Consider the following 25,037-nt stretch of genomic DNA (forward strand, 5'->3'; position numbering starts at 1 on the left):
TTTTTACTTGGAATTAGTTTGGAATGGCATTGTGGTCGGTTGTATTATTCTATGTTCTACATAGGAGTTGCTTTTATTAATTTTAAAGACCACAGATAAGGAATTTAAGCATCATGGTCAGCTGTCTCGTCTGTCCTTGCATCAGATAAGACTCCATGCTGGAGTGGACATCTCTGAAAATGTTCACTGGTGTTTTAAAACCAGGTTTATGTTGAGAGTTCTGTTACAATGCAATGAATAGGAATTCCTGGATCAAGAATCATTTAATTTGCTCCCTACAACCATGGCAGTTGTATGATCCAATACTACTGGCATTGTTGGTTAATTGTAAAAATCAATCCTTCCCGTTCTATAACAGACTCAGATATAAGTTGATAAGTATATCTATGGGACAGAGAGAGGCACATTGGGATTACATGTTGCCTCAGTACCGGATTGTCTTCATCTTTCACAAGCTTCCATTTTCAAAATCTGCTGTTAGAGTATTGTCTTGCCAAAGTTGTCTATTCCACATGGTGGAAAATGTGGGTAAGCACTAGAACCAGAAATGGGTGTGATCCGGACAAAAATATTAATAGAAGCTCACGCCTTTATTCTGTTCAAAACAAATAAATAGTGGGGAATGTAAGTTGCTTCTCAGAAAGGATTTGTTAACTCTCTGCATGTAAATCAAAACTAGTCTCTTAATTCCACAAAGTGCATTCACAGCGCATATTGGGAGTGGCAATTTACCAACATTTGCCATTTGAGTGTAGAGGGATTGTTAAATTGCTCAATTTAATCTACCAGCCTGAATGTAAACAGAAACTGATGAATAAAATTGTGTCAAACATTTTAAATGAATCATGCATTAATATTTATCCCCAGTTGTGAATCTTTAATAGACTCTGAATTAAGATGGTGGTTTGAGTGAATACTTCCGTAACTTGCCTCATGAAAGAAAGTTCACTCAGAAAAGCCTCATTGTGGAATGGGAGAGATAAACAGATCCAAGGTGAGATGAAAATGATACCATGAAACTATCATTGCTGGTCAGAAAAAACCCATCAGGTTCACTGATGTCTTTTAGGGAAGGAAATCTGCCATACTTACCTGGTCTGATCAACATGTGTCTCCAGACCCACAGCAACATGGTTGACACTTAACTATCCTCCAAAATGGCCTAATAAAACCATACTTAGTTCAAGGGCAAGTAGGGACAAGCGACAAGTTTGCCAATAATACCTACATCTCTTGAAAAAACAGAAAGAAATCGCAATTCTCCACTTCCTGTAAAATGTAAAATATTTACATTCAAATTTGGTGTTTTATGGTTAATTTTAAATGTTATATTTAGTTGACAAGCCTGTGATTTTGAAAAAGTATTCTGTATTACAAAACCCTATGAATTCTGGAGGTCAAGATTGAAATTGGTAGAATTTTATTGGATAAATGTTTCAAGGCAAATGGAGCAAAAGGGAGTAAATGAAGTTTAGATACAGAGCAGCCATTATCTGATTAAATGGCAGAATAGGTTTGAGGGGCCAAATGTCTATTGTTGGTCCTTTGTTCCCATTCTTCATAAATGTACCACAGTTGAGGCTGTAGTTGAAGCCGATTTGGGAAGGATTATTTCAATTATCAATTTGCTGGCTACTACTCTGATTGAAATCATTGTATGATCAATAAAGCTGCAATAGCCCTATCAGACCATAGGGCTGTTCTCTCATTAGAGACATACAACTGGTGGTGGTTTACCACATCTCAGGCAAGGGAGACGTTGAAAAGGAGAGTCCTTCATCATAACCTCAGCCGGTGCAGGAATTGAACGCACAATGTTGGCATCACTCTACATCACAAACTGGCCATCCAGCCAACTGAGCTAACCGATGAATGATAAAACTACGGTGAAACAGTTTTTCTAATCTCCCAAAAGATTCATCATCTTTCTGCCTGCAGCATGTAAAAAATTCAAGTTTAAAATGAGCGGTTACTTATATTAGCCAAAAAGGCAACATTAACTTTTTATAATTTCAAAGTAGTCAAGTTATAGTTTATTAAGTGCTTCATTTCTTTATCACCCATTTAACTGTCCTGAATAAATGTACAATCGCAAGTAAGTAACAGCTCTTTGCAATCCAGTTATATTTGGTGTGTTGTAGCTGCTCTAATTCCCTCTAAAATGGTATGGGATTACAGTCTGTATTAGACACTGACTGCAGTAACACAGCATCAATAGTGATCTCCAGAATTCAGTAGAACAGAAGGTAAGGCTACCCTATTCGAACCTTTGTCCATTGTACTGTGTAAATCACACTCACACATGTATACGCAGTTGTATGTCACCTGCTAATAGTGAGGATAAGAACTTCTAAAATATGAAAAGAAAAAGAAACTTGCATTTACATAGCACTTTGCACAACCAACAGACATCAGTGAAAACTCTTTCCTCTTTAGATTAAAGAAACTGTAATGTCATCTTTGCAGATTCCAAATGAGTGAAAAACAAAGTGTGCAAGATTTAAATTTTCAGAGGACATGCACTCACGCACAGGCCTCACTGTTGTTCATTTTCTTCCAATCTGTAATCTATTGCAAATGTGCAGCTAGAAAATAATACAGCCTGTTTATTACCTTCAGTAATTTGTTGGACATTGAAATGAATCTTCTACAGTGATTGGATACGAAGATTAGAGTGAAAAATGACACTGAAATGCAGAAGCAGGTGTTTTTGCCATTTCTGGAAGGTCAGGAATGGGCCTGTTTGCTGACGATTGCACATTCTGACCTGCCAGATGTGGCACAGGAATGTTAGCTTTCATTGACAATTTGGATTTTCACCCTCTGTCCAGCAACACGCACTTGTCGTGTGTGAGGTTCTAAATTAGGATCAGTAAAGATAGAAACATACTGCTTCGTGCGAAAAGCTCGTTAAGGACCCAGAATGGAAAGAAAAACATGAAAATTAATCTTTGATTTAATTTTCCTGTTTCTGAGCCAAGATTACACTTTTTTTCCTCATCAAAGGCCATACGATATGTCGAATAGAACCCTTAAAGGGGAACCAGTCTTGCTTTGTTCTCTCCTGTTTACAGCACCTATGCACTTCTGATTTTATGGGCAGCACTTTTCAATATTTCTGAAATTTTTATAAGTAATATATTAATAATATATTTGGAATAATTTTGTGGAACAATTTTTCTTCGCTCATTGCAGGAAACTGGTTTTTAAAAGTTCAAGTAAAATTGTTCACAGTTGTTTGTGTCTGTTTGGAGAACGGTCTGTGGGATGATGCAGCAAAGGACCTGAGGAGGACTTCCACTGTTACCCACATTAACAGGACAGTTCAGTCAATTCCATTTCCCTACTCTGTCCCTGTAGTTCTGCAAATGTATTTTCTTTAATTCACACTTCAGAACTTCACACACCATGAGTGTGCACTGCAGGAATGAGGAAAAACTCTCAAATTGTCACACAATAAAAAACGAAAGAACTGTGGATGCTGTAAATCAGGAACAAAAACAGAAACAGAAGTTGCTGAAAAGCTCAGCAGGTCTGGCAGCATCTGTGAAGAAAAATCAGAGCTAACGTTTAGGGTCCGAAGCGCCTGTACTGCGCTGTAATGTTCTATGTTCTATGTCCAGCGACCCTTCCTCAGTTCTGAGCTTTTCTAGCAACTTCTGTTTTTGTTCTCAAATTGTCAATTTTGAGATCATGAGGATTTCCTCTTTCACTGTGAGTTCCAGGCCACACGCTGCATAAAAAAAGTTCCTCCTTACATCTCCTGTCCCTTATGCCCAAAGCCTTATATCTGTGTCCTCTCATATTTGTTCCAGCTTTTTCTTTGTCTATGTTATGTCAACGTGTCATTATCCAGTTTATTATCACTGACCACAGCTTGGATTCCATGCCCCAGGCATAGCCCAAGTCTCCAGGACCTGAACATGGTCTGAGTCTCCAGGTCCCAGTCTGTAAGCCCAAACACAGCCCTTGTATCCAGGCCCGGATGGCTCAAGTCTCCAGACAGTGTTATAGCCTGAGTCACGTGGCCTGAGTATCCAGGCCCCAAGATGGTTTGAGATGTTATCTCTGAAGTTTCACACAATCCTGTTGTTGTTATATGGTGCATGGGTTATGTATATCATGCATACTGGGTGAATAGGTAGGAAAAGGTCATGAGTTGCTATTGTGTTGGTTTTGAGAGTATGAGGGTCCATGGGGAGTAGCTGGGAGCATGAATTGTTGCTAAGTTTGCATGGAAGTATGGGGGAAGGGAAAGTGCTTGGGGAAATGTTTAAGACCTTTGGAAGTGACATTTCTGACTCCTTTTAAGGATCATGAAAAATGAATCATGGAGAAGCTGGTCCAATTTCATTTTCAAGGGGCTGGGTAGTGCCTATTCTCAGAATGGAGCCAGACAGGTCAGGAATGCTGGGTACAGGCTCACTACTCTGGCAAAAATTGTCAGTGTCAGGAATGGAAACTGAAAACCTGGAATAGGGTCCCAGTCCCCATGAAAACCTATTTCTCTGCCTCCAAGTGTCACAGGCAAGTATTAGAAATGTCACATTTCATAAATGGTAGCATTTTAAACACTCTATTTAATTTCAAGATAGAATGGAGTTAGGTCTAAATAGAATAGAATAGAAATTTATTGTCATATGTACTTTTACATGAAAAATACAATGTAAAGTTTTATAAGTTGCCCCAACATGACGCCTGTGTCAATGACTGAAGTCATACATAATAATAGGAGAAATGTAAAATTAAGACAAAGTTCATCACAGTTCAGTTAATGGCCCCTGGGTTTGGGGAAAGCCGAATAAGGAACAATGGAATACCCTGAAGGCACTGCCGGGACGAGCGCACCATTCCAGGATGAGGTAGCCATTCCACAACACCGGGCCACTGTAATACTGCGCCCGAAGCCTCCGCTGAAGAAGACTGCCATACCAGGCCAAGACTGCCACTCCTGGACGACTACATGCCAGGCTGCTGGAAGCCGAAGATGAAAAAGACCTCCCCAAAGGATTGAGACCTCCACGCCGGGACAAGATACCACACCGGGAGACCCTCATGCTGGCTGAGACCGCCATTTCTCCTCCTTCAGGTGCCCAGGCCTAGCGACGGATGTGAAACCTCGGCCTTGCCTCTTGACCAGGGGAGTCAGCCCAGGACCTGCTTCTCACTTGCCGGGAGACCTTGGGCTTGGGTGGAGCCGTGTCTGGCTCATCCTGGTGTTGCTGCCAACACCACCACAGGCCACTTCCTTCAGCCACCACTCACCAGACTTAAAAGAAAATGAAGAAAAAAGAAAAAAAAGACAAAGTGCTAAAGGAAAAAAGAAGAAAAAGAAGAGAGAGAAAGAAAGTTGATGGGATTGGATGAGCCCTGGGCTTAGCCTACCTACTCCACCACCATCTTGGAAAATGAAAGATAACTTGCATTTCTACCTGGATACAAGGTCCAGATGATTAATTTGCCATGGAGAAGGACTTTGGGAAGGGAACAGACTCGTAGTAAGAAGCCCTTGAAAGATCATATTGAAGGATTTCCTAAGAAGTCTTTGAACTTGACAGACACAAGTAGTTTCCAATGACACAATATACTGACACCTAACTTTGGCTAGAGTGGGGAATCCTCAGGGTGGTCCTCATCATGAAAATCAGTTCCAGAATTAGAAGTTATTTAGCCAGAAAAAGAAGAAGGAAGCAAAATATCAGGAGCTGAGAATAGCTTTGGACTCATACATACAGAATAAAGTCTCCATTTAAGATACAGAGAAAATGGGGAAAGGGGCATTTTCAGTTGTATAAAGACCATGAGTTTTTGGTTTGTAGTGTTTAAAAATGTAGACTGAAATGTTTTAAAACCAGTGTTTTATTTTCAAATGTAAGTAATGTGACACTTATGGTAAGCATCGTGTCAACAGCTTTACTTGAAGTGGCTGTAGATGAACTGGAGCCAAGGGATTTCTGTATTCAGATACAGCTGGCTAGTGATAAGAATTCAATTGGTCTATGGATTAGTGACCAGTTTTAATGCTAAAAACTTTTTGCCTGCAAAGAATTGTGTGATTGGTTCTCAGATAATTGAATAGCTCGGGGCTAGAAACAAGAGAGAGAGAGAGGGAGGGAGGGGGGAGAGGGAGGTGGGTGTAGAGAGAGATAGAGAAAGAAATACTTTGATCTCCAACAGCTCAGGAGATGTCTTGCTTTTCTTTGTAGTCAAAGCCCATTTTAATACTCAAGGAAATCAATTAATATTTCCTTTAGCAGTTGTAAGCTGTGACTGTTAACTGATAAGTTAACTGAGAATTTTTATAAGCAAAGTAGCCACCTTCTTTCTATTACAAACTATTGGAAGCATCTAGAGAATAACGATTGAAAAACAGCACAAGAATCATAGGTATCATCCTAGTAACTGGTAAATAGGAACCACTGAACTGCCTCCCAGTTTCCCTCTATCCATATTTTGTTTGTTGCAACTGTGTGTGTAAGAGGGAGTTTATAAGAGGATTACAGTTTTAATTTGCAGGGTTTTGTTTTTATTCATTTTTGTGGGATGTGGGTGTTGCTGGCTGGGCCAGCATTTGTTGCCCGTCCCTAATTGCCCTTGAGAAGGTGCCTTCTTGAGCTGCCTTCTTGAACTGCTGCAGTCCACCTGCTGTTGGTTGACTCATAATGCCATTAGGGAGGGAATTCCAGGATTTTGACCCAGTGACAGTGATGGAATGGCGATATATTTCCAAGTCAGAATGGTGAGTGGCTTGGAGGGGAACTTGAACATGGTGGTGTTCCCATATATCTGCTGCCCATGCCCTTCTAGATGGAAGTGTTCATGGGTTTGGAAAGTGCTCTGAGGATCTTTGGTGAATTCCTGCAGTGCATCTTGTAAATAGTACACACTGCTGTTTCTGAGCGTCAGTGGTGGAGGGAGTGGATGCTTGTGGATGTAGTGTCAATCAATCTTTCAAAATCTTTCAGCAAGTACCTCTTTTCTAGTCCTATCTTGTAGTTGGTAACAAATAGGATGACAACTACTCGATTCCTGCCCTCCCACTTTAAACTTTTCTCCATCCCTAAGGAATATCCTTAACCTTGGTATTAGGCAGGCAAAACAGCCTTCAGGACTCACCGTCTGCAGTGAACAGTATCTATCCCCCTAATTATTCTGTCCCCTACCACTACTACATTCTTATTTCCTCCCTCCTCCCCCCCACCCTCATTGAAAGGCTCCCTGTTCCACGGTGTCATGGTCTGGTCAGTCTCATCACACAAGTTACAAGAACCTGATACTGGTGGACAATTGCAGAGATTGAGGCTCCTTGAGATGTATACCTTGTGTCCCCCTAACTGCCTCACTTACGATCATACCTGCCTGTGCTTGATCACAGACCAAGATTCAAGGGATGTGACTGCCACCTGGAGCCCAGAGAAGTTCCCCCTCCCCAATGCAGTGCAATGTCTATGACTCACACTCCAGATCCTCAACTTGGATCCAAAGTTGCTTGAGGTGCAAATGTTTGCAACAGATGCATTCACTGTGGTACCACCTTGGTGTTCAGCAGCTCCCACATGCTGCAGTTGCAACACATCATCCAATGTGCAATCTCAATTTAACTAAAATCATTCATTAATATCAGCCCTGCTCTTTACTCTTTCTTGTTATGTTTCCCTTCTTAACACTCTAGTATTAAAGACTAGAAATACTCACCAATCAGCTGCTTTGTCGAGGCAAAAAAAAACAACCAAACACCTCTCTTCCTCCACTGAAAACTCCTGCACTCTATTGTAAATTGTACTCAAGTGCTCAGTCACACTGGATTGAATACTCATATATGTTCCAAACACAGGGGGCCTAGTTCACTCAGTAAATGAGATTCTAGTTTCAGCCAGTTCTTAATTAGTTTGTTCTCTCAGTATATCAATATAGAGACAGACACACTGTCAGAAACTCTATCAGATACAGACACACTCTCTCACACAATAAAGAGACAGACACAATCCTAGAAACCCATTACAAACACAGACACACTCCTAGAAACCCAATACAGATACGCACTCCCAGAAACCCAATACGGATACAAACACACTCTCTCACACACAATACTGAAACAACTCAATGCAAATACAGATATTCTCACTCACACCTAGTACAGAGAAGAACACATTCCCAGAAACTCGAATCAGTTAGACACACTTCCAGAAACAATACAGATACAGACACACCCTCTCACACACAACACAGAGAAAGATACACATCCAGAAGTCCAATACAGTGACACACACTCCCAGAAGCCAATACAGGTGCACATAGAATCCCAGAAATCCAATACAGATAGACATACTTCCAGCAACCCGATTTTGATATAGACATTCTCTGTATCATTGTTGTACTATGTCACATGGTTGTATACCTTTCAAAGAAATAATAGTATCTCTCTCATAGCATGTGACCTACTGATATAAAGATTGCATGCTCCATCTTAACTGGAATCATCTGAAGCATGAAGTTGTCTAGATGCATGCTAACACCTGGAATAAGCAGATTGCCTTTTGAGGAAGGCTTGACAAATCTAGGTCTGTAATCTCTGGAAGACAGAAGCGTCAGAAGTGATTTAATTGAAACAAACAAACTCCTGAGGGGACCTGACCAGATGGATGTCAGTATTCTCTTGAGAAAGAATCTAAAATTAGGGATCACAGTTGTGGTTAGCACTGCTGCCTCACAGCGTCAGGGACCCAGGTTCAATTCCACCCTCTGGTGACTGTGTGGAGTTTGCACATTCTCCCCGTGTCTGCATGGGTTTTTGCTGGGTGCTCCGGTTTCCTCCCACAGTCTAAAGATGTGTGAATTAGGTGGATTGGACATGTTAAATTTTTAAAAATTCACTCATGGGATGAGAGCGTTGCTGGCTAGGCCAGCATTTATTGCCCATCCCGAATTGCCCAGAGGGAGGTTAAGAGTCAACCACATTGCTGTGGGTCTGGTGTCACACATAGGCCAGACCAGGTAAGGATAGCAGTTTCCTTACCAAAAGGGCTAGTGAACCAGAAGCGTTTTTCCAACAATTGACAATGGATTCACAGTCATCATTAGACTCTTAATTCCAAATATTTATTGAATTCAAATTCCACCATCTGCCATGGCAGGATTCAAACTTGGGTCATAAGAACACAAGAACATAAGAACTAGGAGCAGGAGTAGGCCATCTGGCCCCTCGAGCCTGCCCCGCCATTTAATACGATCATGGCTGATCTTTGAGACTCAGCTCTACTTACTCACCCACTCACCATAACCCTTAATTCCTTTACTGTCCAAAAATTTATCTAGCCTTGCCTTAAAAACATTCAGTGAGGTAGCTTCAACTGCTTCACTGGGCAGGGAATTCCACAGATTCACAACCCTTTGGGTGAAGAAGTTCCTCCTGACCTCAGTCCTACATCTGCTTCTCTTTATTTTGAGGCGATGCCCTCTAGTCTTAGTTTCACCTGCTAGCGGAAACAATCTCCCTGCCTCCACTTTATCTATTCCCTTCATAACCTTATATGTTTCTATAAGATCTCCCCTCATTCTTCTGAATTCCAATGAGTATAAGCCCAGTCTACTCAGTCTCTCCTCATAATCCAACCCTCTCAACTCTGGAATCAACCGAGTGAATCTCCTCTGCACCCCCTCCAGAGCTAGTATATCCCTTCGCAAGTAAGGAGACCAAAACTGCACACAGAACTCCAGGTGTGGCCTCACCAGGACCCTATACAGCTGCAGCATAGCCTCCCTGTTTTTAAACTCCATCCCTCCAGCAATGACAGACAAAATTCCATTTGCCTTTTTAATCACCTGCTGCACCTGCAATCCCACCTTCAGCGATTCATGCACAAGGACACCCAAGTCCCTTTGCACAGCAGTGTGCTGCAAATTTTTACCATTTAAAACATAGTCCATTTTGCTGTTATTCCTACCAAAATGGATGACCTCACACTTATCAACATTGTACTCCATCTGCCAGACCTTTGCCCACTCACTTAGACTATCTATATCCCTCTGCAGACTTTCAGTGTCTTCTGCACACGCTGCTCTACCACTCACCTTAGTGTCATCTACAAATTTTGACACACCACACTTAGTCCCCAACTCAAATCATCTATGTAAATTGCAAGCAATTGAGGTCCCAACACTGATCGCTGAGGCACACCACTAGCCACTGACTGCCAACCAGAAAAACACCCATTAACCCCTACTCTTTGCTTTCTATTGGTCAACCAATCCTCTATCCATGCCAATACATTACCTAGGTCTCTGGATTAACAGTCCAGCGATAATACCACGAGGCTATCGCCTCCCCATATAATGCCTATAGTGTTCAGGGATGTGTAAATTAGGTGTGTTAACCATGGGAAATGTAGGATTACAGGAAACGGTAGGGGTATGGGCATAGGTGGGATGCTCTTTGGAGGGTCAGTGATGACTTGTTGGGCCGAAGGGCCTGTTACCACACTATAGGGATTCTATGAGTCATCCATTTGAGACAGAGATGAGGAAACTTTTTTTTTTCTTAGAAGGTTGTGCTTCTTTGGAACACTCTTCCTTAAAAGGCATGAGATGCAGAATCTTTACATATTTTTAAGGCAGAGCAAGATAGATTCTTGATTACCAAAGGGATAAAGGAGTATTGGGGACATGCAGATATGTACAGTTTAAGTTGAAATCAGATCAGCGAGTGTATTATTGAATGGCAGAGTGGGTTGAAGGGCTGAGTGGCTCTATTCTTGTTTCTGGTTTGTAAGTTTGTAGCTTCTCAGTTGTAATCTAACAGTTTAATGTTAGCCCAGACACTAATGTACCCATGAGCATTATGTTTGTACATAATAGCAAGTTGTAATAAACAACATCTTCAACATAAACACTCTTCAACTTCATGATATCAATGTCCTAGTTTCTTTTTAGCACACACCCTGTGCAATGTAACCTGTATGCCTCTGCCTGACGTTTTATTAAACAACCTTTAATCTGTACATCTTTGCTTACTGTGATCTGCCTGTGGTGTTCATAAACAAAGCTTTTCACTGTACTCCAGTACACATGACAATAAATCAATCAATAATGTAAGATTCATGTAAATCAACTCGTTGGATGCAAAGATCCATACGGTGGTCAGAAACAGTGGGCATTTATAAAGAAAGGGTTCCAAGGTCTTGGTGACTGATATTTTGGAAAACTACTTGAAGACTAACTGGACAACAGGTCTGGGAAAGAATTTGGAAAATAAACAGTATCAGTTTCTGTGAGCACATTCAGCCATACAGTCACACTGATCTGTCAGAGGACAATCTATATGGATTAAAATCAAAGTTTGGTACACGACACAAGAAATTTCAAATAGTCCCTTTACTTAAAATGAAATGGCTGTAGTTATAAATTCAAGCAAAACTAAAGACTACACAATGAAAACTCTATTTCTCTTATGAAACAAAGCCCTACTGTTCTAATTGAAAACAAAAATTTAAATGGTCCTTAAAGAACTGCTCTCAAAAGTGTTTTCTCCACTATCAGCCTTCCCTCTGTCAAGTCTGCCATTTTCTTTCTTAAAATCAGTGCGAAGTTTTTAAAAGACCCCGTGTAACACCTTGTTTGACACAAACACCACCGACAGACAGCGATATGTAACTACAAGCCTGTCGTTCTTAGAGTGATACTCTTAAAAGGACTAAGGCCAGTGAAGGAGCAGCAGCAAGAAAAACAAAGACAGACAGATGCAAAGAAGGGGAAAATAAAAAGTCAAGAGAAGCAAAACCAATAAAATAAATAAATAAATGTGCCACTACATTCTATGTCTGAGAAAAAGACAAGACCAGCAATGAAGAATGGAGACAAACATAATTATGGAATGGACATGCAATGACACTTTGTCACAATTACAACTGTTCAAATAGGATATGCTCTTTGGTCAGTGTCTTTTCCCTAGGATGGGGGACTTCAAGACTAGGGGGTATATTTTTAAGGTGAGAGGAGAGAGATTTAAATAAGACATGAGGGGCAAATTTTTTACACAGAGGGTGGTTCGCAAGTGGAATGAACGTCCTGAGGAAGTGGTGGACATGGGTACAATTGTAACGTTTAAAAGATATTTGGATAAGTATACGAAAGGTTTGGAGGGATATGGGCCAGGAGCAGGCAAATGGATCTAGTTTAGTTTGGGTCTATGTTCAGCATGGACTGGTTGGACCAAAGGGTCTGTTTCTGTGCTGTATGACTCCATGACACTATAACAAGTGATAGTGTTCCTGAGAAGTCCAAAAACCTTGCTTACCATTAGCAAAGAAGGACTTCCCAGAATTAACACATCTGGTCTTTCCATGAAGATCAGAAAGATCCAGCAGAGATATAAAAAGTATGAGAAAAACAGCTTAAGGTAAAAATTAACTTAATGCCTAACAGGCTCTAAATTAAGTTATACAAGCAGCAACCCCAAGTTGGAAGACGTCGCTGCAAAGGGTGTGAGTGTGATTTTCCCAAACACAAACTCTCAGAGGGGCGCACTAGGTTGACAGTCAGCTCTACGCCTTTAGGAAGAGAAAAGGCCATTACTTGAGGATGGATGCATTACGAAACCATAGTGGCAGGTCAATAACAATTTCATGCTTTAGGTGCTGACACACTATTGCTATGGACAGCACAGCATAGCAAACTAACACAATCTGTTAGAGATAACACGATGTAGAGCTGGATGAACACAACAGGCCAAGCAGCATCAGAGAAGCAGGAAGGCTGACGTTTTGGTCCTAGACCCCCTAGGCCCGAAACGTCAGCCTTCCTGCTCCTCTGATGCTGCTTGGCCTGCTGTGTTCATCCAGCTGTACACCTTGTTATCTCAGATTCTCCAGCATCTGCAGTTCCTACTATCTCTGAAACAATTTGTTAGAGATTCAGTTTATTGCAGCTATCCGAAAGCTGTCCGGCTTTTCATCTTCTTTACAAATAGTCTGACACCAAGGACCCATTGGACATGTGCAGGGAATCTGTTTTCAAAAGCCAAACCACAACGCAGATCAAAACATAAGTGACCAACAAGTCAATAAACCCACAACACTGGCATCAAGGAAAGGATTAAGAATGTGCATAAATACAAACACATCAGTTCACAGTAACCAAGTAAAAGGTGAATTTTAGGTGATGACCAAGCATTCCAGAATGTTAACCTCATAAACTATGTCAATACTACAAGGTGATCAGCAGCTTTTACAACAATTAATATCATATCCTGAAAAGGCAGCACAACACACATTAAAAGTTAAAATCACCTGGAAGATGGTCAGGATCTGGAAAGCACTGCCTGGCAGGGTAATTGAGGTGGGAAACCTAACCACCTTTAAAAATTACTCGGATTTACATTCAAGGTTATGGACTAGTGTGGGAAAGTGGAGCTCGTGCAGGTGATAGTGTATTTTTGACGGTGTAGATTCGATGGGCTGGAGGGCCTCTTCTGAACTGTATGATGCTATGAACACAGAAACGAGTGCCCATAAATTACCACTACATAACCTGAAAGGCGTATATCTCAGTGAGTGGCGCTCTATGATACAACCTGTCCCAGAGTTTGGTAGATCATTGATTCTGTGCATTGGCAGAATCACATTGAAATGACAATATATAGCTTATCTTGGCTTCTTGAAATCTTCTACCAGGTAGGTAACAATGGTGCAGCAGTGGTAGCACTCCCAAGGTGCACAGTTCATGGTAAAGTCACAATCCATGAAATTTAAACCACACTGACTACAGCAGAATAGGCCACACTTGACACAAGTGAATTTCAGTCAATTGTCTCGAAGGAATTGACTTTGAAGTGAGATACAATCCAGGTACCAGGATGATTCTGTCTGCCACACTGAGCTGATTAGTGAACTGGAAAGGGTGCATAGGAAATTCACCAGGGTGTTGCTTGGGATGGAGAATTTAGCGACAAAGAGAGGCTGGAGAGGCTTGGGTTGTTTCTTTAGAGCAGAGAAGGCTCTGAAGGCACCTGATTGACGTTTATAAGATTATAAAAGGCATAGACAGGGTGGATAGGAAGCACCAGTTCCCCTTAGTTGAAGGTGGTGTATTTTAAGCTGAAGGGCAGGAGATTTGGAGATGGCTTGAGGAAATATTTTCTCATCAGAGGCTGGTGAGAATCTGTAATGCGCTGCCTGGGAGGGTGGTTGAGGTGGGAAACATCATAACATTTTAAAAAATATGTGGATGAACATTTGCAATGTTATAACATTCAAGGTGATGGTCCAAAAGCTGTAATGTGTGATCACAGTAGGTCAGCTGTGTGCTGTATGACTCTTATTCTATGTATTGGTTTGCTACTTAACTCTTATTCATCATTGACTTAATAGTGCAGCCAGTTCTGATATAAAGTGATAGTTCTGTTCCCGTGTGATCTCTTGTTATAAGAAAATCATACAATAACTTTGATATTTAAAGTGATGGGGTCGGAATCAGGCTATAGCCAATACAGGTAGGAAAGTATTGGCAACGAACTGTAGCTCGGGTTGTGGTCGTTGACTTGCTCGCCAAACTGGCTTGTTCTCGTTCAGACATTTTGTCACCATGCTAGGTGACATCATCAGTGGAGCCTCCGATGAAGACTGAAGTGAATATGAATGCAGGGCAGATAACCAAGACAGACTTCATGAGAATGAAACCAGAAGGCACAGACAATCCCCGTTTCTATGGACTGCCTTAAGTACACATACCAGATATCCCCCTCAGACCAGGCACACCTTCACACAAACTGGCCAAAGACCTACAACAGAGATTGAAACACCTAGTAGATGGATCACCTCATTCTACCCACTCAACCCAAGATTTCCTCGATACCTTCAAGAACATAAACATTAGCGACAATGAGATTATGGTATCCTTTGACATCACGGCTTTATTCACGTCAACCAACGTCCCACTAGCCAAAGAAACAGTGGCCACATTACCAGAGGAAACAGCAATGCAGACCAGCAACTCCATCAGCAAGGGCAACATACTTAAATTACTAGACCTCTGCCTCACCACACACTTGGTCTTTAATTCTAATATACAAACAGATCAACGGTACACCAATGGGGTCACCCATCTCAGGATTCATCGCAGAAGCAGTTATTCAAAGACTAAAACACACCACCCTCCCCTGCATTCAACCTAAACTGTGGATCTGGTACATAGACGACACATTTGTCATTATTAAACGCAACAAATTAGAAGAGACCCACCACTTCATCAACAGTGTATTTGCAGGGATTAAATTCACAAGGGAAGAAGAAACCAACAGTCAACTTCTATTTCTGGATGTTAAAGTAGAATGACTGACAAATGGGGAGTTCCAAACCTCAGTATGCAGAAAAGCATCCCATACAGACCAAATCCTCAACTTTCACAGCAACCACCCTAACGTCCACAAACAGGACACTATTTAAATGGGCCAGAGCACACTGCAACACTCCAGAATTACGCCGGGAAGAAGAACACTTATACAAGATCCTCACTTTAACAGATATCCCCGCAACTTCATCCACAGATGCCTAAAAAACAGACAACAACAGGAGGACACAGTACGATCTAACACACTTACCACACTTCCCTACACCAGGAACATATTGGAATTGACAACAAGACTCTTAAGACCACTAGGGATCATGGTGGCCCACAAGCCCACAGCCACTATACGACAAACACTTACAAGGATCAAAGACCCCATTCCCACAACATGCAGAACGAACGTGGTTTACAAAATACCATGCAACTACTGCCACAAACATTACATCGGAAAGACAGGAAGGAAACTAGCCATCAGAATACATGAACATCAGCTAGCAGCAAAACAGCATGATGAATTCTCCTTATCAGTACACTCAGACAATGAAGGCCATCAGTTTAACTGGGCCAAAGTAACCACAGTAGCCCAAGCCAAACATAGACATGCACGGGAATTCCTAGAGGTATGGTTCTCCACCCATACTTCAGTCAACAAACATATAGAATTGGACCTCAAATATAAACCCATACAGATCAAAACCGGAAATGATAGTACTCACCATAACAGACCAGACAGTATAAATTACAAGCGGAGTAGAATAACATCGCTTCATTGGAGGTTCCATTGATGATGTTACCTAGCATGGTGACAAAATGTTTGAACAAAAACAAGCCAGCTCAGCGAGCAAGTCAACAACCTCACAGGTAGGGAAAGTTCATTTCCTACAAACAGCGTTCTATAATTTTTCAATCACGTTAAAACCAATTCGCGTTGAAGAAACACACGTTATATCAGAACATACCATACGTTCTGCAAGACTATTGAATGTGGTTAATGGTGACAATGTGAATGTGTCACTGTCCACTTCTTATACATTTTTAAAATTGTTTTCCGGTAAATTGTGGTTCATTGTCAGAAAATGTGTGTTCTGGGATGAAAGTAGCGCTCATCATGTCAATAATGAGTACGCTTCTGTTACTAAATTGTTGAACAATTTATAAAGGTAGTCCTTCACAAAAATATGATCTTCCCATGAAATGTGAAGATCTGTTGCTACTTTGGCGTGGATGGATCTTCATATGGATGTAGAGGCTTCCTCTACTGCTGGGGTTGATACGTTTGGTATCATTCAGATGCATTCACAAGTCATTACATTTCCCGATTCATCCCTGGCCAGTTCACAAATTGGCTTGCACCTTAATCTATGTGTCAAATACCCATGTGTCTCTGGACATGGATATGTAACATAGATATATTACCCACGCATCATGCTTTTGGTATTCGGATTCTTTTGCCCTTGAAAACCTCTGAGTGGCCAAAATGAACAATCTTCTCAGGTACTCCTTAATATTGTCAGACCATTCCTGGATAATGGTCTTGTACCTGCTCACATTTAGCATTTGCTGATTGTAACTTCACACTGGCTCTGGTCAAAGTGTAATCGGTCAATCTTGAGAATGTCTTCAACTTTGTATTCCAGAGCATCACTCTTTCCCTGGGTAGCCTCTTCCCCTTGATATATTTATAGAATATCTTGGGATTCTCCCAATACAGGTGCTAACATGCCCAGAAACACAGTAAAGATGCAGACAGACCAACTGCAAATCCTATCTCCTATAAATACAAGTGCATCCCAGGTGATTCCCCTTCAAACATTGACACTTATATAAACACTGCTAGACCTGGATGCTCCCTGAATTCCAGGACCACGGTTTGAGAAAATAGAATTCTTCGTCATATTTCTTGTTGTACATCCTCAAAGCAGGAGCATCTCATTGAAATGAAAGTAAAGCCTCTTTAATAACATTATCAGAATTATTTTAATGTTCTAAACAAAAGGAGTGAATAATTTCAATGCAATCCTGTGGGGTTACAGTTAATGACAGAAGATGTAGAAATACATTAGGAAATTGTGCAAGAGTCAAGATATATAATGATGCGGTCAGGCAAATATAAGATCTTCAATGTCTAAAGTTAAGCTGCATTAAGAAGGAGTTAATTTACTTTTAAACAGTCATTGGCACTTGTAAAAATAACAGCTGGTTGTGCACAACAAGGTCCAACAAGCATGAATGGAGTAAATGGGCAGTTGTGATACTGCTTGAAAGATGAGGCTGTCCAGGACAGAGAAATACTTAGAAGTTATAAAAAAGAAGTAGGTCATTTTACTCCACAATCCATTTTGGCCTTTACCACCATGTAAGCAAATAGTTCTACTCACATCCATCCACCCTGTTCCCATCTCCCATCAACTCAATACCTTTCACCTGAACTCATCTTGATCTTTGATGTAGTTTTGGCTTCAGTTACTAACCATGGACGTAGGCAGCAGGACCTGTACTCTATTTCCATAAGTGTATGTATTTCATAATCAAATACGACATTCTAGTGGAGTACAGAAGGACTTCTGCACTGTAGGAAATGCTATAGATGTGACATTAAATCAAACACCCCATTTGCCCTTTTAGTAGATGTAAATTAATCCATGGCACTATTGGATGAACAGCAGAGCGTTCTCCTGGCATCCTGCCAGTACTATTTTCTCAGCTGACATCACTTAAACTGGTTATGTGATCACTCATTGTCAGTAGCTGTCTGTTGATCTGAAGATGATGTCTACTCAGGGTCGTGAGTTTCTGCTGTGGGTCGTCTTCTGGCTGAACAGACCAATTCTTAACATACAGATATTTGGCTAGGTATCATGGGGCTGGATGTCCCATGAACCAGTGGGAACTGGACAGCAGGATTTGCTTTCATTTCTTTCCCTTAGCCACAGCTCTGCCTCATCACTAAGATGTTGTTACTAAAAGCATGATGCAGGTTGAAGGACAAGATTGATTGGTATCAAGCAGGAAAGCTGACGTTTCGGTTCGGGAGCCTTCTTCTGAAATGGGGGTCCTGAAGAAGAGTCCCGACCTGAAACATCAACTTTCCTGCTCCTCTGATGCTGCCTGGCCCGCTGTGCTCCTCCAGCTCCAAGCTGTCAATTGTCAGCCTGTTTCGTCAGACTATATGCTTGCATTCAATCGACGTCCCTGTGGGACTTCATGCACTGATAGAATTGCAGCTTATTCAATTTGTCTTGACTGTACTGGCAATGGATCCTGTGGCCTGGAGCAGTGCCAGTCATGCCTGCTGTGTGCCAATCATATCATTCTGTCAACTACATAACAAACCTGACAAGTTGCCACTTCTGATTTACTTTGATGGAAATTTCTCTAAACCATTTACCAAAGTATCGGTGAACTATAAGTTTTCAATGTGGTGACTTCAGAGACAACAAAACATTGAATGAAATGTAGGAACTAAAAAAACATTAAAAGCTGAGATTTACAGTACCAGGAATTCAATGTCACGGGTTTATTGGTCTATGAGACTTAATACAAGTATAAGTTTAATAGGACCTTGGTTGTAAGTTGTGAATGTATGTGTCTGTATTCATGCTTCCAACACATGGGACAACAGTACACTGTTCTCAGAAATTAGATATTCTCCCTTTATACATGACAGCATCTAGTGTTGTCCAGAGAGATGGATAGAACAGTGGTTTCCTACAGTAATGTGCATAAGAAACCTCCACATGTGCCAAACTCCCAAAGTTTTCAGTTTAACTTTCCACTCCCTATACATACACTGAGTTTTTTTTTGCTTTGTGTGGAATTTGCACTGACATGTGTCATGGAACTTCATGCACAATATTCAAAATGGATCAAAGAAGGAAACTCTATTTATATAATACATGTCACAACTTCAGGACACCCCAAACAACATTTGACAGCTAATGAAGTGTGATTATTGCTTGAATAATGATGGAAATTACCAGCATTAAAGTGACACACAACAACAGTAATATGTAACATTTACAAGATGCACTGCAACAACACAGGTTCCTTAAGTCACATCTTCCAAATCTGCAATGACTACCATTGAGGAGAACCAGGTAGAAGATGCATCAGATCATCACCAGCTGCGACTTCCCCTTCAAGCCATACTCCATCCTGATTTGGAACTATATTGCTGTTTTTTAATTGTTGTTACATGAAAATTCTAGAACTCCCTCTCTAACATCACTGTAGCTGTATATGCACCTGCCAGTGGACTGTAAAATTTCATCAGGTGGCTAAACACCACCTGCTCAAAGGAAATTACGTTATAAATGCTGGTCTTATAGCAACATCCACATTCCATCAATGAATTTAAAAAAACAGAAGCCACTGATTGTATAGAATCATAGAATGCTTTGAGCACAGAAGGAGGCCGTTCTAGCCATGGGGCAAAATCTTGTAGAGACATCAGGGGATCTGGTCTGCCTGTTAGGTATTTGTACCTTCTCATGCTGCTTCTTTTGGGTAGGTCCACCATATCACAAGCCAATCAGGCATTGGTGAGACAATCAGTGGGCCTTTCCCTGGCATCGTGTTCTGAGTGGGGTGGGGGAGCAGCAAAAATCTCACCCACTGAGAGTGGCTGGTCAATCAGTGGCAGTGACTGTCATGGCAGGATAAGGCCCTTCAGTGGTCATTAATTGGGCACTTATTGATCCCAATTTGCAGCAGGGACAGTATTTTGGCCATGGACCATCCTTCTCTGGTCAAGGCAGAAAGCTAGAGGGGTTTAGGCATGGCACCACCTCACATGACTAAATGCCTTCCTGTCTCCAGCCCACCAACTAGCGAGAGCAAAAGATTTCACCCATCATGTGACTCCCTGAAAAGTTGCACAAATGGTAGTGTAGAAAATAAACAGATCATTCAGATTTCAATGATATTTCTTGAGTTTGGGTGGGACCCAGGACGAGCTCAAATGCTTTTCTTTTCATAACGCCAAGGTACTACTTATGTCAACCTCAGAGTAGCATCTCATCTAAGACATAGCAGCTCCAACAATGTAGCACTCTCTCAATACCGCATTGGACTGTCAATGACAAAATCTTTGGCACTCATAAATATCTGATGGAGAAGCAAGTGTGCTAATAAACATTGATTTGACCATTTTTCTTTAACAGATCCCAGTGTTCTGCTTTTGTATTTACCCATCTGTGAATGAAGAGCACAACAGGTATTAAAGATTCAAGGTCCCCAAAGTTCAAACAGGATGCAACAGTGACTGAGGATCAAAAAACAAGATTTCTTGGTTTTCATATGGACTGAAAGTGATTCACAGACCAGGGTTGGAAGCTTACTCTCAGAACAAGCTCGATAAATTAAAAATGTGTTACATTTTACAGCTCAAAATAAGAAAATTGACAACAGCTTCACAATAAAGGCAGCCATTCAAGTAGGGGGACAAAGGCATGTAGTTTTAGCATGGATAGTTCCACACATATAGTTCTCCATAGCCGATAGGATGTGCGTAAAAATTGTGTTGCTTGTCTGCTGCCAGGGTGGAGGACATCTCATCCAGGTTGGAAAGGAACATGGAGCTAGGACTCCTTGATGCTACACTCAATCAAATTCTGAGGTTTTTGACATGCTCGCTGAGCTGGCTTGTTTTTGTTCAGACGTTTTGTCACCATGCTAGGTGACATCGTCAGTGGAGCCTCTGATGAAGCGATGTTATTTTACTCTGCATGGAATTTATACTGTCCGGTCTGTTATGGTGAGTACTGTCATTTCCGGCTTTGATCTGTATGGGTTTATATGGACCCCATATAGATCAAAACCGGAAATGACAGTACTCACCATAATGGACCGGACAGTATAAATTCCAAGCGGAGTAGAAAGCATCGTTTCATCGGAGGGTCCGCTGATGCTGTCACCTAGCATGGTGATGAAACGTCTGAACAAAAACAAGCCAGCTCGGCAAGCAAGTCAACAACCTCATCCATAACCCGAGCTACAAATCTTTGCCAAAACTTTAATCAATCAAGTTCTGCCATGCCATTAAAGGCAGTCATCTTAATTTTCCCTCTTGAGTTCAGCTCTTTTGTTCATATTTGGACTAAGGCTGTAATGAGGTCTGGAGATGACTGGGCCTGGAGGAACACAAACTAAATGACAACGTAGTTTCCTGTTGAGTGTCACTTGATAGTACTATCAGGGACACTTCCATCACTTTGCTGGTGATTGACAGTAGACACGTTGGCCGGGTTGAAGTTGTCCTGCTTTTTGTGGAAAGAATTGGACAAATTTCCATGTTGTAGGGAAGATACCAGTGTTGTAACTGTAACTGGAACAGCTTGGCTAGGGAATAGATCTGGAGCACAAGCCTTGAGCATTATCGTTGGAATATTGTCACGGACTCTGCAGTGTCCAATGCCTCCAGCCGTTTCTTGATGTAATGGCACAACATTGTAGGCTGAAGGGCCTGTTCCTACTATCCTATACAGTTCTTTGTTTGAATGTTCATAGTCACTTGGATATACTCACACAAGAAATAGAAAAGGTTAGCAGGCATAACCACAATTTGGTTAAGTAAATGGCACATTGGCCTTTATTACAAGTTAATTGTTCCAGTATATTTCCATCTATGAAATGACAATAGACACAGTTCAAACAATCCATTTAAGATGTTTTTATATAATGCATCTTTGCTGATGGGTGAGGAAGCCATTAACTGAGAGGCAGCCATAGCTTCTGCACAATGATTCTTATCTCAGAGTACAACAGGATCTTGATCAAATGGACCAATGGGCCAAGGAGTGGCAGATGGAGTTAATTTAGATATATGTGAGGTGCTGCACTTTTGAAAGACAAATCAGGTCAGGACTTATACACTTAATGGTAAGGTCCTGGGGAGTGCTGCTGAACAAAGAGACATTGGAGTGCAGGTTCATAGTCCCTTGAAACTAGAGTCGCAGGTAGATAGGATAGTGAAGAAGGTGTTTGGTATGCCTGCTGTTATTGGTCAGTGCATTGGGTATGGGAGGTCATGTTGCAGCTGTACAGGACATTAGTTAGGCCACTTTTGGAATACTGCATGTCATTCTGGTCTCCCTGCTATAGGAAGGATTTTGTGAAATTTGAAAGAGTTCAAAACAGATTTACAAGGATGTTGCCAGGGTTGGAGGGTTTGAACTATAGAGAGAGGCTGAATAGGCTGGGGCTATTTTCGAATTAGCATCGGAGGCTGAGGGGTGACCTTAAAGAGGTTTATAAAATCAAGAGGGGCATGGATAAGGTAAAGAGACAAGGTCTTTTACACAGGGTGGGGGGAGTCCAAAACTAGAGGGGTTAGTTTTAAGGAGAGAGGGGATAAGATTTAAAAGGGACCCAAGGGGCAACATTTTCCCACTGAGGGTGGTGCGTGTATGGAATTAGGTGCCACAGAAATGGTAGAGGCTGGTACAATTACAACATTTAAAAAGCAGCTGGATGGGTACATGGTTTAGAAGGATATGGGCCAAATAGGACTAGATTAATTTTGGATATCTGATTGGCATGGACGAGTTCAGTCAAAGGGTCTGATTCTGTGCTATACAACTGTATGACTCTTTGACTCTAAGTGACATTGTGGGTTGCTGGTGTTTGTTGTGAAGCTGCTGTAGCCACCATTCATCGTGGCTTTTGTTAACTCACAGAATGTTCCTCTGCAGTTAGTAGTTACAAGATTTGATGTTTAGGATGTTTGTGTCACACTTGAAGCATCCTTGAATTTGAGCTTTGGATATCCTACTGGTCTTACTGGTCCATGGAACATGCCCAAGACAATAGAGCTGCCTCTGTGAGTGCTAACAAATCTGAGAGCTTTACCTTTCAGATAAATGCAACATTCATTACTCTATCCTATCAGAACATAGAACATAGGACAGTACAGGCCCTTCGGCACACGATGTTGTGCCGACCTATTATCCTACCAAGATCAATCTACCCTGCATACCCTACATTTTACTATACTCCATGTGCCTATCCAAGAGTCGCTTAAAAGTCTCTAAAGTATCTGACTCCACTACCACTGCTGGCAACGCTCTCCACACGCCCACCACTCTCTGTGTAAAGAACCTACCTCCGACATCTCCCCTATACCTTCCTCCAATCACTTTAAAATTATGTTCCCTCATAATAGTCATTTCCACCCTGGGAAAAAGTCTCTGACTATCCATTCTACCTATGCCTCTCATCATCTTGTACACCTTTATCAAGTCACCTCTCATCCTTCTTCGCTCCAATGAGAAAAGCCCTAGCTCCCTCAACCTTTCCTCATAAGACCTGCCCTCCAGTCCAGGCAGCATCCTGGTAAATCTCCTCTGCACTCTCTCTAAAGCTTCCACATCTTTCCCATAATGAGGTAACCAGAACTGAACTCAATATTCCAAGTGTGCTCTAACCAGAGTTTTATGGAGCTGCAGCATAACCACACAGCTCTTAAACTCAATTCCCCTGCCAATGAAAGCCAACACACCTTACACCTTCTTTATAACCCTATCAACTTGGGTAGCAACTTTGAGGGATCTATGGATGTGGACCCCAAGATCCCTCTGTTCCTCCACACTGCCGAGAATCCTGCCATTAACTCTATATTCTGCATTCAAATTCGACCTTCCAAAATGAATCACTTCACACTTTTCTGGGTTGAATTCCATCTGCCAGCTCTGCATCCTGTCAGTGTCCTGTTGCAACCTACAACAGCCCTCCACGCTGTCCACAACTCCACCAACATTCGTGTCATCGGCAAACTTACTAACCCACCCTTCCACTTCCTCATCCAAGTCATTTATAAAGATCACAAAGAGCAGAGGTCCCAGAACAGATCCCTGAGGAACACCACTGGTCACTGAGCTCCAGGCTGAATACTTTCCATCTACTACCACTCTTTGTCTTCTACTGGACAGCCAGTTTTACATCCAGACAGCCAAATTTCCCTGAATCCCATGCCTCCCTACTTTCTGAATGAGCCTACCATGTGGAACCTTATCAAATGCCTTGCTAAAATCCATATACACCACATCCACTGCTCTACCTTCATCAATGTGTTTTGTCACATCCTCAAAGAATTCAATAAGGCTTGTGTGGCATGACCTGTCCCTCACAAAGCCATGCTGACTATTTCTAATCAGCTGTGCTTTTCCAAATAATCATAAATACTATCTCTCAGAATCCTCTCCAATAATTTGCCCACCACAGAAGTATGACTGACTGGTCTGTAATTTCCAGGATTATCCCTATTCCCTTTCTTGAACAACGGAATGACATTTTCCACCCTCCAATCATCTGGTACTACTCCAGTGGACAGTGAGGACACAAAGATCATCACCAAAGGTACGGCAATCTCTCCCCTCGCTTCCCATAGTAACCTTGGGTATATCCCTTCTGGCCCAGAGGACTTATCTATCCTCATGATTTTCAAATTTTCTAGCACATTGTCCTTCCTAATATCAACCTGCTCGAACATTTCTGCCTGTTTCATGCTGTCCCCACAAACTACAAGGTCCCTCTCACTGGTGAATACTGAAGAAAAGTGTTCATTAAGGATCTCCCCTACCTCCTCCAACTCCAGGCACAAGTTCCCTCCACTATCCCTGATTGGCCCTACCCTCACTCTGGCCATCCTCTTGATCCTCACATAAGTATATAAAGCCTTGGGGTTTTCCTTGATCCTACCC

Source organism: Rhincodon typus, chromosome 33, assembly GCF_021869965.1.
Source record: "Rhincodon typus isolate 14 chromosome 33, sRhiTyp1.1, whole genome shotgun sequence".
NCBI lineage: Eukaryota > Metazoa > Chordata > Chondrichthyes > Orectolobiformes > Rhincodontidae > Rhincodon > Rhincodon typus.